The sequence below is a fragment of the Acomys minous genome (assembly GCF_964271855.1).
Source record: "Acomys minous genome assembly, chromosome: 10".
Lineage (NCBI taxonomy): Eukaryota > Metazoa > Chordata > Mammalia > Rodentia > Muridae > Acomys > Acomys minous.
Genome location: NC_140491.1, coordinates 90,570,079 through 90,589,822, shown reverse-complemented (window position 1 = coordinate 90,589,822; position 19,744 = coordinate 90,570,079). Strand labels below are relative to the sequence as shown.

At 38.7% G+C, this 19,744-nt stretch overlaps 1 protein-coding gene across 1 annotated transcript in view; it reads right to left on the bottom strand.

Annotated features, from left to right (window-relative positions):
- Positions 1–19,744, bottom strand: part of GALNT13 (polypeptide N-acetylgalactosaminyltransferase 13) — a 519,423-nt gene that overhangs the window by 483,791 nt on the left and 15,888 nt on the right. The window lies entirely within an intron of this gene.

The following is a 19,744-nucleotide window of genomic DNA, read 5'->3' as shown; positions in this document are numbered from 1 at the left end:
GGGAGAAGACTTTATAGAGGGCTAATATCTAAAATACATCCTGAGAAACAAATATCAAGAAATCGAAGGATCCACATTTAAAAAAAAAAAATGTGGTACAGATCTCAACAGAGACTTCTCAATAGAGGAAACTCAAATGACTAAGAAAACACTTAAAGAAATATTCAACATTCTTAGCCATCGTAGAAATGCAAACCAAAACTATTTTGAGATTTTTATCTTACACCTATCAGAATGGCTAACTAAGATCAACAAGAGACAGCTCATTCTGACAAGGGTGTGGTATAAGTGAAACACTCACACATTGTCGGCGGGAGTGCAAACTCATATAGTCACTATGGAAATCAGTGTGGCAGTTTCTAGGGAAGATGAGAATCAATCTGCCTCAAAATACAACTATAGCCTTAGTGATGGTTAGTGTTGTGTCAACTTGACACAACGAAAGTCTTGTGAGATGATGGATCCTCAATTAAGAAAATGCTTCCATAAGATCCGGTTGTACACAGACCAGAAGCCAGTTTCTTAATTTATTATCGATGAGGGAGGGCACAGCCTATTGTGGATAGTGCCATCCCTGGGCTGGTGATGCTGGGTTTTATAAGGAAGCAGGCTAGTCTGTGCAACCATGAGAAACAAAGCAGTATCACTCCTCCATGACCCCTGCATCAGCTCCTGCCTTCAGGTTCCTGCCTTCCATGAGTTTATGCCCTCACTATTTTTGAGGGTGAACTGTTACATGAAACTGGAAGTGAAATAACCCTTTCCATCTCCAAGTTGCCTTGGTTGTGGTGGTTTGTTGCAATAGCATAAACTAGGACACCTATCATCAGAGATAAAGAAAATGTGGTACATTTACAAAATGGAGTATTACTCAGCCGTCAAAAGAGGCATTATGAGATTTGCAGGCAAATGGACAAAACTAGAAAAGATCATCCTGAGTAAGGTAACGCAGGCCCAGAAAGACAAAGATGATCAGTGACTTGTTCAATGATCATCAGACAAGCTCCCTCCAGTAGCAAATGGGAACAAATACAGAGACCAACGGCCAAAGTCTCTTATATAGAGCATGACAGACCTTGAAATGAGATGCCTCTATCAAACCCATCAGAGCTAGGGAACCCTGTGAAAGAGGAGGTAGAAAGAATGTAAAAACCAGAGGAGACAAAGGACACTAAAAGAACAAGAAAACAAGATCCTCCGAGTCAACATGAGCAAAGCTCAAGTGAACTCACAAAGACTGAAGCATTGTCTACAGCTCCTACACAGGTCACACCAGGTCCTCTGAGCTTATGCTATGGCTGCCAGTTTAGTGATTTATGGGATTCCTGGGTGTGGAAACAAGGGTCTCTCTGGCTATTGTGACTTCTCTTGGGCTGTTTCCCTTTTGTTGGTCTGTCTTGACCAACTTCAGTGCAATAAGTTTTTTTATTTTATTAATTTTTTACTATATTAAAAAGCAAAACAGCAAAAAAACAGATAGATGATAGTTAAATAGATAGATGATAAATAAAATAAATAATTAAGGAATATAAATCTAGCCACTAGGTTAAAGGTTAACAAGTTAACTGTCGTTTATAGCTGCTATGAGAGGGAAAATGAGTTTTCTCCAAAAGGGCAGTTTTTATGTTCAGGACCAGCAAATAGTGGACTCCACAGGTTTGCATGTGTGTGTGAGTGTACACACGCATGTGTGTGTGTGTGTGTGTGTGTGTGTGTGTGTGTGTGTGCTTTTATTTGATTGTAGCGTGTGATGAGTAGCATTATACTTAAATTTTAGACCTACTATACTTGAGACACCAAAAACAAAAATGTATTTTACCTGTAAGCTCCTAGCATGTACAGGCTGTATCCCAACAGCCCACTTTCATTTTCCCCGGATAATGAAGACTATTCTTAAATTGACACATCTTGTAAAACCTGCTGTTCTAGCAAGATAATAGGTCAGAAGACTAACTGCCATTTCTTCCTTTGTAACCAGACTTGCTTTACTTTGCTCGATGCTTAGTACAACTGCCAGACATATATGTTAAAATTAAACCTTATCTACACATAGACAGAATATATGTAATCTTATGTGCTTTGACTTTATAAGCCTTGGACTGATATGACTGGATTCTGCATCTTGAGAGCACTCTGGGTTGAAGTCATGGTGCCATGAGCATCTGGGCCCAGTATTTAATAAAACTTCTTCTAAGATGCAGCAGCCCAAATGAGACTTGATAGGCTGGGGTCGGATGACAGGGGAGGAGGGGAGCCCCTTTTCTGAGGAGTAGGGAGGGAAGGAGAGAGGGAGGGGGAGGGAGGGTTGGTGGGACCAGAGGAGATGAGGGAGAAGGCTACAATCAGGATTAAAGTGAACAAATTAAAAATTAAAAATTAAAAATAAATAAGTAAATAACTAAAACCTCTTCCTATTAAAATTTATTCATGGTTATGATAAATCTCTAAGTGGTCGATCCCATGCCCACAACAGCTTGGAGGGGTTTGTTTTATTTTGTTTGTGTGATGTTTATTTCATTTTCTAGGTTTAGATCATTTTGTTGTAGCTCTGGGTTTTAGTTCTTGAGGAATAACTTAAAGTTGAGTGAACAGGAAAGAAAAAAGGAACGGGATGAACTGTGAGGAGGGGAAGAAAATGATCAAAATATATTTACATTTTAAAATTGTTTTAAATTATAAAAATATTAAAAATAAAGTAAAGAAATCCTTAATGGTATTCATGTCTCTTCCTTCATTTTGCATATTATATACTTAAATATGATTTTCATATTTTAAAAGACTCTTTAGAATATGTATTCGTGAGTATATGAGTGAGTATGTGTAACCCCCTTAAGGCACAAGAGTGGCCAGGCCATGCCCCCAGATTATAGTTATCAGCGTGTTGAGATACAAACTGCCCAGCTCCACCACTACCCCCACCACACACATGGACTCACACACACACACACACACACACACACACACACACACACACACACACACACAATCAGACTAGGAATTTCCACCAATTCCAGGCTACCCTTAAAAGCTCCCTGTGCCCCCCCCAAAAAATACTATATATAGCCTGCCCCTTGCTCAGTTCTTTTCAGTTTCTCCCTCAGCAAATGCAGCCACCCTCTTGTGTCTTTCCCACTAAGTCTCATGAGGAAGATTCGTTGTGTGATGTGATTTTGTGGTATTTCTTAACTCCCAACTGCCAGGATAACTTTTCCTTCAGAGCTGTGTGTACTACTTCTATTGGGGAAACCTTTCCGCTTAGAGCTGCAAGGCCTACAATGTGCACACAAAGGCAATGAGTCTAGAGGGGATAGAGGTGATCAATCCCTCTAGAGCTAGAGCTAAAGACAACTGTCAATCACCTGACTTAGGTGCTAAGAACTGAACTAAGGTCTTCTGCATAAGCAAAGGCATTCTTATCTGCTGAGCCATTTCTCTGGCCCAAATCACATATAACTAAATTAAAATGTATGTACAGTGTTTGCTTCATTAGCACACAGGCTAACATTGGAATGATAAAGAGAAGGTTGGTGCGGCTCCAACACAAAAACAGAATGGAAATTTTCAAAGCATCTATACTTTTTCAAATCTACGAGCTATGTGCACACAAGAAGGTAAAAGACTTCTAAAAACTTTTTCAAAATACATTATAGAAAAAATTACAAATCTAGCAAAAGAGATGTGTACCCAGGTAAAAGATGCACAGAGAGCATCAAAGAGAAAAGACCACAAAAGAAAGTTCCCATAACCTGGTTAAAACACTAAACATACAGAACACACCGAGGACTTGGAGGCTACAAGAAGAAATCCCAAATCATATATAAAGGCAGGCCCATCACAATAACAGTTGAGAAATTTTTGAAAACTTTAAAGGTCAGAAGAGCTTAAAGCAAAGTGGCCATCAAGTCCTGAAAGGCCACAGATGCTAATCCAGAATAACCAACCTGTCAAAACTACATCATAATTGCATGAGACATAAAAAAAAAAATTCCCCTGACCCCCCCAAAAAAAATGGGCTAAAGGAATTTAAAGCCACAAAGCCATCTCAAGAAAGAACACTGAAAGTAATACTTTAGAATGAAGATATCCAAGAGACTATAGGGAAAAAAATTATGATACTAGAACAGCATTTTTGCAGAATATAGCTAAAAAGCAACCACCACAAAAAATCAATAAAAAATGGTAGCAACTACTACAAGCCTTTCAAAATAACTTTCAAAATTAATGGCTTCAGCTTCCCAATCACAAGACCCAATCTAGTCAAATGATCTTTAAAACTGCATTTTTCTTGTTATCTACAAGAAGCATGCTTCATCTCAGAGTAAAGACATTACCTAAGTGAAAAGATGCAGGAAAGTATTCCACCAAATGGGACAAGGAAAAAGGAGTGGAGCCCTGCTAGCATCCAACCGAATGAACTTCAACTCAAAAGTCATTAGGAGAGAACCCTAAAAAATGCTCACCATGCTCAAGTGTACCTAACTTTACAAATACTGCCAGGCCTCAGCCAAAGATTAACCACAACATAGTAACAATGGTGAGGCCGATGTTCTGCTTTCAGCAACAGAGAGATTCAGACAAAAATTCACAAAGAAACATTGGAGATAAACAACAACAACAACAACAAAAAAAAAAGGAGTAAATGGATCTAACAGACAGCTACAGAATATTACACTCAAGCATTACAGAATACATTCTTCCCATTAAGCCATGGAAATTTCGCCAAATTAAGGCACATACTGAGATGAAAGAGAAATCTCGACAGATATAGGAAAATTGACATAGGCCTAGTATTCCATCTTATCCCGGTATAATAAAGATTGAAACCAACTTCAAAATAAAAGAATTCGGAAATTAAAAAAAACTGGCATAGTTTAAACAGCACACTATTGAACAATGAATGGGTCCTAAAGAAATCAAGAAAGAAGTCAGGTAATTAAGTGAAAAAGAAAAGGCAGCACACCAAAAGCTGTGTGTCACAACGAAGGCAGTTGTAAAGAGGAGGTTATAGCTCAAAGGGCCCACATTTTTAAAAATTAGAATGAACTCAATTTTAAAATGCACTAGCAGAAGAGGTAGCTCTCATTCTAATTCTACCCCTAGATAGCAACTTCATCTGAGCCTGGTTGTACCATTATTTCTAGCCACAACCAAGTTTATCTGTAACCCTACCAATAATCATAGCCAAAACTCAAAAATCAAAGAATTAACATGCACAAAACTCACATAAAAACCAGCAGTCTCTCTCTATATATATATATATGACAATGACAAACTCATTGAGAAATATATAAAAAATATATAATTAACAATAGATCAATAGAGTTTTAAAAATAATAAAACATATAAATCTAACCAAAGAGGTGAAGGACCTCTACAGTGAAAATTGCAAAACTCTGAAGAAAAAAATGAGAAAAACATTAGAAAATAGGAACATTTCCCATATTTGTTGTTTGGAAGAATAAATATTATGAAAATCACCATCCTATGGAAAGAAAATTATAGATTCAGTGCAATACTAATCAAAATACCCATGTCATTCTTTACAGAAGGAAATTTAAATTCATATTAAAAACACAAATTCCCTGAGTATATGAAGCAATTATGGGCAAAACAAATAATGCTGCAAGAATCACCATACTGACTTCAAGTTTTACTGCAGAGCCACAGTAAATAAAAGCAGCATGGTACTGGCACAAGAACAGACATGTAGATCAATGGAACAATATAAAGGATGTAGTTAAGCCCATGTAATAGCAGCCACTTGCATTTTGGCACCATTTTTAAAAGTAGACACCTAAGAAAAGACAGCATCTTTAACAAATGATATTTAGAAGACTGGGTATCCATGTGTAAAAGAATGAAACTGGGTCCTTAGCTTTCAAACTCCACAAAATAAATCTCAAATGGATCAAAGGCTTCAACATAAACCTGAAGTTCTGAAATGCTAGGGGAAAAAAAAGGAATAGTGACAAAGAAATGAGATATTCCCAAAAGATATTCACCAATTGATGAACTGATAATAAAAATGTTTACACACACACACACACACACACACACACACACACACACACACACACAGTGGAATTTTCTTCTCCTGAAACGGAAATGAAAATTCTCAAATTTGCAGCTAACTTATCTTCAGAAATCCTAAGCCTAGATGTTTCATATCCTGCTGGATGTATGGGTTAAGCCATGGCACAAGAAAGAAGCCATGGGTCAGGAGTGGGGGAGCTAAGGCATGGGGATAATAGAATAAAGGTAATATAAAGTAGAGCGGGCATATTTGGAAAGAAAAGTTCAAGCCAAGAGTAGATTGGGGTTTTTGGAAAACCAAAGGAGATAGACAGCTACCCAACTCAAAGAATATATGAAAAAGTCAGCCAAGCATGGTGGTGGATATCTTTGATGCCACCCCTGGGGATGCAGAGGCAGGCAGGTCTCTATGTTTGAGACCACTGTGCTCTACAGAGTGGATTCTGGGACAACCAGAGCTACACAGAGAAACCTAGTCTCTAAAAACATATATATGAATGAAAAGTCATATGCCAACCAATGATCTGGTAATCCAATTAAAAATATATTCTAAAAACAAATATGCAGAGAGATATAACCTGCAGAGGTGAATAAAGCTGCCAGCGTGGGAAATCTCTTTCTGTGTTATTTGTCAAGCAGCCCCCAGAAGCCCACAAAACAATGCAGGCCACTCCTGTTGGTTGCCCAGCACAACGAGATGATAAGACACTACAGCTGACAATGACAAGTACCTCAATTAAAATTAAATTCAACCTGGAACTGAACGAGACACTTCTACCCAAGTGTCTAGCTTTCATAGTGCCAGAAGTCACCAGATAGGCTGGCTGGTGAGAAAAAAAAAACTTTAAAGGTCTTACAAAGCTACTAACCCTATGAACTACAATACCAATCTACAAGAAAAGACAGGCACACTGTGCATGAAGGGCAAGACTATAATGGAGGCATCAATCCCTCTGATTTGGACGTGAGGCCGGCTCCACAACACAGATCCCATTAGGCCTGTAATGGGATTAAATCCCTAGGTTTTTGGAGGTGGTGGGCACTAGGGTAGAACTCGTAACTATTTTTAGCTACAATATATCATCAAATGTCTTTTAAATATTCCTGTTTATAGACACAGACAAATGACACTTTCAGCTTTAATGAGAGAAACTTCTCAATGCAGTAAATGGTGATGTATACCAAAACTCATGACTCCTCACAATGCTAAGAATAAGCTAGGGATGCTCGTCCAGCCCTAAACACTACACTCGTATCACCTCTTCCAAGGCTTAGAGAACATTGCATGGAAAATCAAAGCCAAAGGATAGGGAGAAAGGCTATGAAATGTCTCATTTAGGGCAGGACACAGCCCATCCAATCATGGACTCACAGCAGCTGTAATTACCTACACTGGGTCTGGCCAATAAAGTCCCTGTCAACAGCAAGTCGTAAACAGGGTAGCAATTCCTGGAGCCCCATTATCCCTGATAAAATAGGAGCTACTGATAGATTCTGGGAGAGTCGCTGCTTAGAACCACGGGCTTGCCTACCAGACTCCATCGTATACTCCCAACTCTAGGACCTCACAGACAGCCCTAATTAAATTCAGGAGGTCACAAAAGAAAACAGACATGGATCTGTGGAAAGGCATATAAGGAGAGCTGTTGACACAGATGGGAGATAAGAGAAGACCACTCTGAGAATAATCAACATGCACTGTGTATGTGTATGAAATTGCCAAAGAACAATTACACTTAAGGCTATTTATTGATGTTATTCATTTTATATGTGTATTAAACATTTAAGAATATGCATGCTTAAAAACAAACTTACAATAGAGTTTTAAGTGTTTGAATACACAACATAATAATATAGTCAGCAAATTAAAGTGAGGTAGTAAACAGGTACTAAAAAAAAATAAAATAAAATAAAGGAAGTCAGACAGAAAATAAGAAATGGGACCGTTATCAAAGAAATCATTTTTAAACATTATCACAACATGCTATTTTTTTTCTGATATAACTGCTTTTCTAAAAGTTCCAAAGTTCTTTTTTCTATTTTAGGAAACACAAACATTTTTTTAAAAAAATCACTTATAATATCTAGAATAATATACGTTCACTATAATTAATTTGCTTTTACTTTCACAGAGCAGATTATCATTTTAAAGATTCTGTTTTACTCTTAAACTAAGTGTGTGTGAATGCAGTTGCCAGTGGAGTTCAGAACAGGGAGTTGGATGCGCTGGAGCTGGAGTTAGAGGTGGTTGTGAGCAGCCCAGTGTGGCGCCTAGAACCAAACGCTGGTCCTCTCCAGGAGCAGCAACTGCTCTTAACCTCTAAGCGTCTCTCCAACCCCCATATACAGTCTTAAAATTGAGTCTGTGAATTTCCCTGTGTGGCTCCATTACCATTTTAGTGTCGTTCTGCATCTCCATCTCACAGCCCCCTGCTGTAACACACCATCAGTTATTCTGCTACTAGACTCTCTAGGCTCTCACCAGACATGCGCTTCAGCCCCAGAGTGCTGCAGCGGTTCCTGCACACATATGCCTTTTGCCACAGCTCAAATGATTTTTTTTATAAGAATGTGCAGAAAATGGCATTGCTGGGTTAACCGGAATGAAGCTTATGGCCTTTCAAACCATATTTTATGAATATTGAGACCCATAATGTTTCTATTTACACAGATTATATTTCACAATTACTTCAGCCAGTGGTACTCACATCACAGTGTCTGTTGACAGTTTATGACTCACATTGGCCTCAGTTCTTCATTCAGCCACATCTAGTAAGATATATCTATATCTATATATAGATATCTATGTCTATATATCTCTAGCTATCTATCTATCTATATTGAGAAAGACACACAGAGAGAGAGAGAGAGAGAGAGAGAGAGAGAGAGAGAGAGAGAGAGAGAGAGGGAGAGAGAGAGGGAGGGAGTTTAGGAGGACTTAGTACAGGTTTTTTTTTGTTTGTTCTTTAGGAAACATCAATAAAAACCTTTAAAATCTGCAGAAAGAAATATCCTCAAACCAGTGACTATGTGCAGTCTTATAAATCAGAACATGCAAAAGGACATATGATTACATCACGAAAGGTGCAAGGACAGGCAGGAAAGTAGATTCCTTTGAATAATGCAAAAAGCCGTACCAAATCTTTTCTAATTTATCACAGCACAGTGTCAGAATACCTCCCAAGCAATAGATATTTTTAAAGTGCCACTTAAATCAATGATCCATTTCAATATTCAATTCATTTCAACCTCCCCTTTCTTCCCAAATTCAATTCAGAGTCCTACAAATTCCTGCATATTTTACAACTTTCCCAGGCCGTAGATTCCATATTGTGAATTATTAAGCTGTGGAAATTAATACAAATATCCTATTTAAGCTCCCAATAAACTCTTTTTAAGGCTTAATTATTTGCCCCCAGCAGGTCACTACTTCCCTGACAAACATCAAGTATACCTCCCTTTACCAAAGGCTGCATTTCTTTACTGGTTGATGAGAATGTCATGTGAGACAAAGCCCAAACCTTACTGAGGTAAAGATATATGAACTCTTTGTGCTTCTCCTCATATTTAAGTCCTGTCATTGTGTCAGAAAATAAAATTAGATTAACTCAGTATGATTTACTTTTTTTTTTTTTAAGTCATGTTGGTTGTTATCCTACTTTTTCTTCTCTTTGAAGTGTATGGAAATCAATTGTCTCTTTGATTTATTCCTCTATTTTCCTGGATCTCAAAGTGAGCTGATTAATCTATAACTTCTAGTCATCGCTGATATTTCATGCCCCTTCTTCCTTCCTCTCTCTCTGTTCTCCGTCCCTGAATTTGTCCTTCACCTAGCCTAGACTAAACTTGCATACTTCCTATTGGAAATCTGAATAAATTTTATTCTATAAAAAGTTTAATGGTAAGTACAACAAGTCAGGACACCTGGTGTGTGGAAATGTTTATGTGTAATCTTCCCATGTCCATTTGTCAAACTACAACAGCCAGCGTCGGATTCCCCACCCAGTCCACACACCATACTTATTATCGCATTGTGGTTGGCACTAACTGAAGGCTACTATCGGTCCTGTATTTAACCAGTTAGGAACGGTCAGAGTTTTATTTTTTTTACCCCTTCTTGTGTCATCTCAGGCAAATTCTCCCTTCCTTGATTTAATGTGATGTTCAAGGAAATGGCAGAGAAGTCTTTCCAAACACTGCTCAGCAGTCTTCTTCGTCACCTACCCCATCTGATGGAAAAGAACAGCCGCACCATTCTTGCTTTGCTCTGTATACCCGATCCTCAACAAACACAAGCTCAAATAAGGCGGGTGTCACAAACTTCACTTGGTTTTACCATAGCCTCTAAAAACACATGCCCTGTTCTCTCCATATATCTGTATGTAAGCCTGTCCCAGATTATGAACTTTTTAAATAATTGATCAGAATTGCAGGAAAAATTCAAGTTCAAAGACATTTAGCAGTGTCACTGGCAGTGCTTATAACTATAAATCCATTAATACAGCCAGAATATCTAATAATTAAGTCAACTAAATCAATTGTATTCTTAAGAAATGCTAGTCAGCTGGGCAGTGGCGGCGGCACATCCCTTTAATCCCAGCACTTGAGAGGCAGAGGCAGGCAGACCTCTGAGAGTTCGAGGCCAGCCTGGTCTACAAAGTGACAGGACAGCCAGGGCTACACAGAGAAGCCCTGTCTCAAAATAACGAAAACAAAAGAATAAAGTATTATTTAAAAACAAGACATATTAGTAGCTGCTAATATTCCAAAATATAATCTTCAATATGCATATTTAAAATACTATAAATAGCTTTTAAATAATATGGAGAAATAAAAATACATAAATAATTATAAGCATACATATATGCATATGAACTTGGAAATTTGTCCAAGAATGGTGGTACACATCTATAATTCCAGCACCCAAGAGTGAGCTAAGATTCGAAGTTCAAGGCTACACAGGGAGATGCTATCTCAACAATGAGAAGAAAGAAAGACGCTAACAAATATAATCAATAAATGTTGTAAAAGTAATTTCATGTGATTACCACAAATAATATATAATGATTTATAAGTAATTTTAATTCCCTTCCCTGTACCCATCACGACGTTCCAAATCTGCTACAAAATGTATAAAATGCTAAGACAAAAATTTTCACCAATTTAAAAACTCAAAAATCACAAGTTAAATGCCTCAAGGGAAAAAAAAAATCACACAACTGTAAATGCAGCAAAGCACCAGGAGTAAAAGCGCTTGAAGCTGGAGTGGAGAAAACTAGGACATAAGCAGCAAGGTAGAACTTTTTAAAGTTAGTAAAATGTGATATATTTTTTACACCCAATATCTAACTTTTCATCATTATCTATTTATGTTGCTAGTCCAAAAGGAGCATCTGATGGCTAGAACGCCAGGACCTATTTAGGGGTTCACGATTCCTCCTGACACTTCAACACCAATTTAGAAACATGAACAATAAATATAAAGAATTCATTTTTTCATGTAAATAATAGAGCATTCATTACTTTAGGCCACTTTCATCAGGAACCAAAGATAATTTCTAGGTGAGATATGTATATAAAATTTTTCAATGGGCTGTGTGGCATACACCATTAATTCCATCACTCAGAAAGCAAAGGCAGATAGATCTCTGAGTTTAAGGCCAGCCTGGTCTACACAGTGAGTTCCAGGACAGCCAGGGCTCTACAGATCAACCTTGTCTTGGAAAAAAAAAAATCATGCAAAAGTTTTTTTTAAAAAGCTGTTTGTCATGGATTGAATGATTATTGTGCTTCACCTATCAAATTACTAAATCACATGTAAAATAATAACATGACAGAAATAGAAAATGACGTTTAAGAAATCAAGATATATCTTTAAAATCCCAAAGTGAGTAAAGTATATTACACCAAATGAAATCGTAAAAGCTTAATTATATTAGCTATTTGAAAAAATTATTTAAGTTAGATTCCAAGTAATAAAACTAAGTTCAGAGCAATGAAGACATCATCACTACAAATCAAAACTGAATTTTCAGAGAGTAGGGATTATTTAGATAGTAGTTCATTTTTTAAAAGCACTGAAGACCATTCTGAACATCTTTAAACCTAAACTTAGAACAGGAGCCTTTTGAACCGCACAGTCCAAATAGAAGTGTAGCATGAATATGACCTGAAACAAAATGGCCTGTAGCCTCCTCCTGGACCCATGATTATAATAACTCTGTATTGCAAACTGTCTTTGCAAACTACTGCAGTATTTTTTTTTTATTTTCTCATCATATTCTAGGGAAAGAGAGAGACAGTATTAGGAAGACTCATTCCATAGCCCTTTATCCTACTTAATCAATATTAACACTATTTCAAGACATTTATTGAATGACTACTGATATTATGGCCTTTGTGAGGCCTAGGGGATAATCTAGAGTGTATTCCTACTGTGAAAGAGGCCATGGTCTGAAATGGGAGGCGGTGGGGACAAAACCATAATAGCATTTACAGTAGCTGCAGCCATGGGAACAAACCACCATGAGAAGACAGAAAACAAAGTCATTCTTGAGGGGAGAAGTTTCTGTACACGGACTTATCTACAGCAAGTGACATTTTGAGTGAAAAAAGTGATAACTTGAGGTCAAAATTGAGTGTGGACAAAGAAATGAGACATGTACATTCATGTTGTGTCTACATCACACAGAAAATTCAGCAGCTCCTAATAAAGAAATCCAGGAAGTAGTAAAATTGAAATGTCACTGGGGACAATTCTCTACAAAAGGCTTTGATTGAAAGGCTACAGATGTTGAAAGTCAAACTTTAGGGCTTTTTGAAGGTTTAACAGCTAGTTGCATGTCTTAGGTAGGGTTACTATTGATGAAGCGCCATGACCAAAAACACATTGAAGAAGAAATGGTTTATCTGCCTTACATATCTTGAGTCATGATCCACAGTGGGAAACCAAGAGAGGAACTCAGACCAGGCAGGGGTCTGGAGGCAGGAGCTAATGCATAGACTATGAAGCAATGCTGCTTACTGGCTTGCTCCTAAAGGCTTGCTTAGCCCGTTTTCTTACAGAACCCAGGACCACCAGCCCGCAATGGGATGTGGCCTCCCACATCAGTCACTGACTAAGAAAATGCCACACAGGCTTCCCTACAGCCTGATATTACAGAAGCATTTTCTCAATTGGGATTCCCACCTCTCAGGTGACTCTTGCTTGTGTCTACTTGACATAAAAACTAGCCAACACAGACTCTCATAATCAGCTTTGTGTCCAGAGAGGTTCCTTCACTGTCAGTAGGAACTATACAAAAACAAAACAAAACAAAACAAAACTATGTAATGTAGTGTGTGATAGATTTATTTTAGAATAGCATAAAATGCCCGGGTTTAGATTTAACACTATCTTGTCTGAGTATAAGTAGACTTTCAAGACCTTATTCTCCTACCCATTTGCCTGGGCAGCTTGGGAGAGCTGGCGCTGAAAACGTGACAGTACGAGAGTTCTCCCTGCCCCCTGTTGGCTACAGCACTTGGAAGAGCAGGCCCTGAATCTTGCCTGGGCAGCACAGTAGAGCTGGGGTGTGGCTATAGGTGAGCAGCCCCTGCGGGCATGAACTCAAGAGAGCTGGCACCACCACCGCAGCAGGAGAGATGGCCCCAACTCCCACCTGGGCATTATGGGAGATCTGGACCTGGTGGTGTGAGTGAGGGAGAGCTGGCCCCACCCCTCGCTAGTTGTAGCACTCAAGAGAGCAGTGCTGCACCTTGCCTGAGCAGCACTGTAGAGCTGGCCCTGGTGGTGTGGATGAAAGAGAGTTGGATCCAGGAGTGTGAGAGTGTGAGAGTGTGAGAGTGTGAGAGTGTGAGAGTGTAAGAGTTGGCCCTGCCCCTTGCCTGGACAAAGCAGGAGAGCAGGGGGGCCGGGGCAGGGTAGCTGACTAAATCAGGCGCCACCCAGGCCCAAATCCAGGCTTTTGTGTTGGCCCGTCCCAATATGTGGTCCATCTATGAACTGCTGGAGGACATAAAGAAGCCACTCCTGCAGAACCGAAGCTGCAGGACCTCCATGGCATGAAGCAACAACAAGATACCTGAGAGAATTCTAGGTGAGGATCCAGAATTAATAGCGTAGCAGAAGCCCGGGGCCTCAAACCAGTCTAAAGAATGGCTCATTGCAATGGACATTTGCAAGTAAAGCTGTTTGAGTGAAAGGACATGCTGAGTGACACACCATAGCACACCACAGCTTCCATAGTGAAATTGAGATCTTTTTTTAATTATTGTTTTGTTTTCTTGTTTGGGGGAATTTGCAAGAGCAGAAAGCAGATATGGAGAGACAGAAAAATGAGTGATTGGAGTATATGATATGAAATTTACAAAAACCACTTTTTAAAAAAATTCCATACCTTTGGCTCAGCTAAACACTGTAAAGGCACTCCAATTTAAAGCAACCAATGAGTTTAACAAGAAGCACATCAATTGTACAATCTCTCACTAATTGACAATGGACTTCAGAGGAAAACCAACCACATGGGAGACATTCAAACAGCCCATCTAAGAGATGATGTTGCTAATCCTACTGGGACGACCAGACAAAAATTTGACCTAAATCTTTTTGGCCTATGTCGTTTTCTAAAGTAGCCTCTACAGCATTGGAAAGCCCACTTGCCGAGCTGTGCATGTGCAATCTAATTAAATGTACATAGTAAGGACAACTTAATTGTGTAGGACACTTTGCTAGATAAGCCACTAAAACAAGCGGCTGCCTTTGGATGCCATGAGCTACACGAGACAGACAAATGTAGATATGATCTGCAATCCAGGTTAAAATTGATTTATTAAATTGCCACAGAACAGGAAAGTGACATTAAATGATTCTTGAGCATCCATTAGCAGGACAAATCCTTGATTAATTCTTTTTCAAGAGTTAAGGGGACAGAAAACACATGCCAGTGGTCATCTCTTACTCCTGAGACTTACTGGAGAAAGGACAACCCTTTCCTATCCAGGTTTAATAGCACTAACAGACAAGTCAGTCAAGCAGCGTGAGGTACAGCATGCTCCATGGCTTCTCTGCTTAAAGGGATGCGAATCGGGCCACAAAAAGACTCAGCATCAACCTTCGGGCTCTAGTTGCTTTGTTGGAGTAAGATTCTAACAAGTGCAGTAGGTTTTTACAGAAGGATCCCAGGCGTATATGTGAACAAGAGCAAAGCCTCATGAAATTTCATGTAAACCTGTGTTAGTGCTGCAGCCCTCTAATCTCAGCACGTTGGAGGCAGAAGTAGACAGATCTCTGAGTTCCAGGCCAGTGTGGTCTACAGAGTGAGCTCCAGGACAGTCAAGGCTACACAGAGAAACCCTGCCTTGAAGGGGGGGAAAAAAGAGAATATCATTGGAATGTTTTAAATTGGGGTACAGCATGAGTGAATTTTATCCCTAAGACCCAGGGCATGATGCATGAGAAAGAGATTTGGTGCTCTGAATGACTTCCTTGGTAGCAATTAGCCAAGCATTGCATTTGATCAGAACTCTGGATGTTACAGACGTTCTCTGTCCTTGAAGCCTCTGCACAGTAGCAATTGAAGGGAGGTGGCACACACTGGTGATGTTGCATCACAGTATAGACGTGTTAATTAAGACACAAAGAAAAACTGAAAATTTAGTAAGGCAATATGCCATTACACTTATGTAAAGTAAAAACTAGTAATTTGTTCTGGCAGAGAGATTTTTTTTTAATTTTGGCTGTAGTGAAATTGCCCTTTCTGCCCAGTATCTTGTGTTACAGATGATGTTCATCACAAGGCGTGAAGATAAGCCTGAGATGCAGGAATAAGGAAACCATCATTACAGTAACAGGAGACTTCTAGAAGCCAAGTAGAAATGCAGACACACAAGGAAATGGGGGTATTTTTCCTTAGTGGACCCCACGAGGGCACTGCACTACAAATATCCTCAGTCATTGCTTGCCAGGAGCAGGAACTCGTTGGCTGAAAACCCTTTGGTGAATATCTCCTAATGAGATTTTGAGAGCACCTGATCTTGCATTTGCATAGTTCCTAAAGTAAGTAGATCCCCAAACCTCCTGCTAGATTTATTAGCACAATGTGGATATAACTGACTCCTTAAGCAGAAACCATTTCATGCACCACTGAAGTGCAGCCTCTTATTTATTAAAATGTGGCAACATTTTATTGGTCCATAATTTTATACCCCTGGTTATTTTGAAATGAGGTCCTTTAACAAATAAAAGTTCATGGGCACTTAGAGAATTGTAATAAAATGACAAATACACACAATATGATTAAAATCATGGAATAAAATACTTTTATAGCAAGTATTTAAAAAAAAAAAGAAAGAAATTACAACAGTGAGAACATTGTTACTAAGTGGAAGTTTTAGGATGTATTACTAGGCAAGAACCAAAGGTTATTTGAGAGTTTTGAGGATGGATAAAAAATATCAGAATTATAGAATACAACTTGATGGGTAGAGCTCAAGCTTAGAGTATTTATACAGAACATATGAAACCTTCAGTTTGAACTGATCACCACAAAAGAAGTATTACTTAAACTATGTTCTTACACAGTAAGACTTTTAAAAAGAGCATTACTATGGGTGTGATGGCACATTTTTTAACACCAGAAATTGTGAGGCAGAGGCAGGCAGATTTCTGAGTTTGAAGTCACCTTGGTCTAGGTAGAGAGTTCCTGGAAGGCAGGACTCCATAAAGAAACCTTGTCTCAAAGATAGATAGATAGATAGATAGATAGATAGATAGATAGATAGATAGACAGACAGACAGACAGACCGACAGATGGATGGACAGACAGATAAGAGTAACAACAAATTCTGTGGCAACTAAAACTGAAAGTCAAGAATATATCTGAATTGCCATTGGTAAGATAACCTTTAAGTTTATCTTGAATTATTCCAGAACACAAAATCATGGATGTCTATGCTTACAAAGAACCACAGAGCCTGGCATGTTGGCACAAACCATTAATCCTAGCACTCAGGAGGCGAAGGGAGAATCTGTAATCAGTGTGGTCTACACAGGGTTACAGGATACCAGAGCTACAGAGTAGGACCCTGCCTCAAATTGAAAGAGGGAAAAAAAAAAAGAAGGAGGGTGGGGGAAAGGAGGGAGGAGAGAGGAAAATAGAAAAAAGGGAGCCTAGGGGAGAAGGGAGGAGGAAAGTGAAAGGGAATGAAGAAGGAGGGGCAGAAAGGGAAGTGGGAGAAGAGGAGAGAAGCAAAAGGAGAAAGACACAGTGGGAGCCCTTTGGAGAAACATGTGACTATGAAGAGACAGACAGACAAATGGACAGGCGGACAGGCAGACAGGCAGACAGACAGACAAAGAGAGGGGAGAGAGGGAGGTAGGGAGGAATGGAAGAAAGGAGGGAGAAAGAGAGGGATGAAGGGAAGGAAGGGGTTCTACCTTGATGCACTGCACAGCCTCTTGCTACTTGTTATCTTGGTTTAGAGTTACAACAGTGGAGAACTTATCGGTATCAGCAACTTCCAAAGACCTTTTCTGATGTTACCCGATTTCAAAGAACTTAATGTTAACTAATGCAAAAAGCTATTCAAAAATAAACTTCAACAGTTAACTTTCAGAGGCTTTCCACATTATAAAGTTGTTACAGGAGGTGTAATATTTTGGCAGGCAAGTTCAGCTGTACAAGAAGATGGATCAATTGTCTGTCTGGGGGCTAATGTAACATTGGCTGAAAACAGGTAACCTCACATAAACTGTCCGGACAAATCAGGAATTATTACTTGATTTTAAATATTTCTCAAGTGGAAATTCTTCACAAAGTTATTGAAGCTTACAATGAAACTTCCTCTTAGAAGCTTTTAAAATATAGAATGGCAACAAAGAACTCAAGGATAGGAGGCAGCCAGAACACAGGAAATGGAACCCAGGGGCTCAATATTATTTCAGTAACACTAGACAAACCTTTGAACCCCAATGAGAAAGAATAAACAGTCACTTAAATAATTTCATTAATCAGAATATGAAGATTTCACAACATTGATTAACCTGTACATCATACACTCAAAAAGCATGATGCAACTTACTTCTTTGGTGATTTGGTTTACAAAATATGCTTCTTCATTAAATGTCTTTGGAATGAAGAGAGTTATAAGTTATATTTAAAAATTAGTTCTGCTACATTTCAACATTCTGGAAATGATTTTGAAATAAATCAAAAACAGCATGAAACATCATTAGATTCCCACCAGCAGTTTATTAATTTATGTATAATTATCATTTGCTCAAATTATTGTGAAGGAAATGACAAACTATCCCTGCTCAAAACAACGTGTTTTCTTCCTATGATAAGGAAAAAGAACTAGAATTCAAATATTTCTAAATGGCAAGTGAATATCAATTTGTTATTTCAAATTATGCTTCATTTTATATTAAAGAAACAAAGTCTAGAATTAAGCATCTACAAGCACAGTCACAAATAAGCTCACATCACACACCAGAAATAAAGTCTCTGTCTCTGGAGAATGAAAACACCTGGTACATCTTCTTGATTCAGAGGTAAAGACTGAGATGACTGTAAGTCTTGAGTTTTAACTAAGTTTTCATAGACAGACATGAAAAGTTTTGTCTTTAAATTTCTGAAAATATCACACACAGGAGAAAACAATACAATAAAAGATGGCTAGAAAATGAAGGGGGGTGTGATGGTTCCACAATTTTAACCAGGACCTCCTAACAGAAATCAGCAGTGACCTTAAAAGTTCCCAAGTAGTGCGAAGATGCTTGTAATAAGACTTTCAAGGTCAATGCACTTTTTGTCCCAAAGGGCACTTCAGCATCATGCATATGTACAATGTGCAAAATATTACAGCAGTCACCCCAAAGTGAACCCATTTTTTTGTCTCACCTATCCCTTTCTGTTCTCAATAAAATTTGTAAATATTTCGCTAACACAGCTTTACTGTTCCTGTTTCACCTGGCTTCGATCCTGTCTTTAACGCCTATTTATTTATTGTCACCCAGGACTTGAGTTTGCAGCAGCTTCACACAATGAGTTTTAGGTCCTAGAAGTTTATTTTAGGAATTGATTAAGCAGGTCAGACTTACTGGTCATCTGTCACACTAAATGACGGGGGAAGGCAGGTAGAAGCAGAGGATCTTTAATAACAGCACTACCAGAGCAGTCACCATGGCAGAGCACAGTAATCAGTGTATTACACGCCCTGCCACCTCAACCCTCCTGCAGGTGCAATCACTAAGAAGATGAACACAAGCATCTCACAGTGCTGAGTGAGTAGACAAAGCACTCAATACAAACTGTGACGCCTGGTCTATATGTTATGCTGACTACATAACTGTCCTTTGTCATCCTTAGTCATTAGAATTTTTCAACTGTGTTTGTGAGAATCCAGATGCCACAGTTTTAAACTCCAGTCTTTACCCCTAATTGTGTGTTACAGTTGCTCCTAGCTTGACTTTTTAGATTTGCTTTTCTTAAAACCAATTAGTCATTACACTGAAAGGTTTTATTTAGTTGCCAAGAATTTCGCTGTTAATAGAAAACTCAATACATCCCCGATTCATCAAACCAAATGAGATAATAGGACAAAGATCATTTACCCTCCTCCAAGTCATTGTCTCAAAATTTGACATGACAGAGGCCAACAGGTTATAATCACACCTGTATTCAGGAGCCAGACTCCCAACATGTATCAT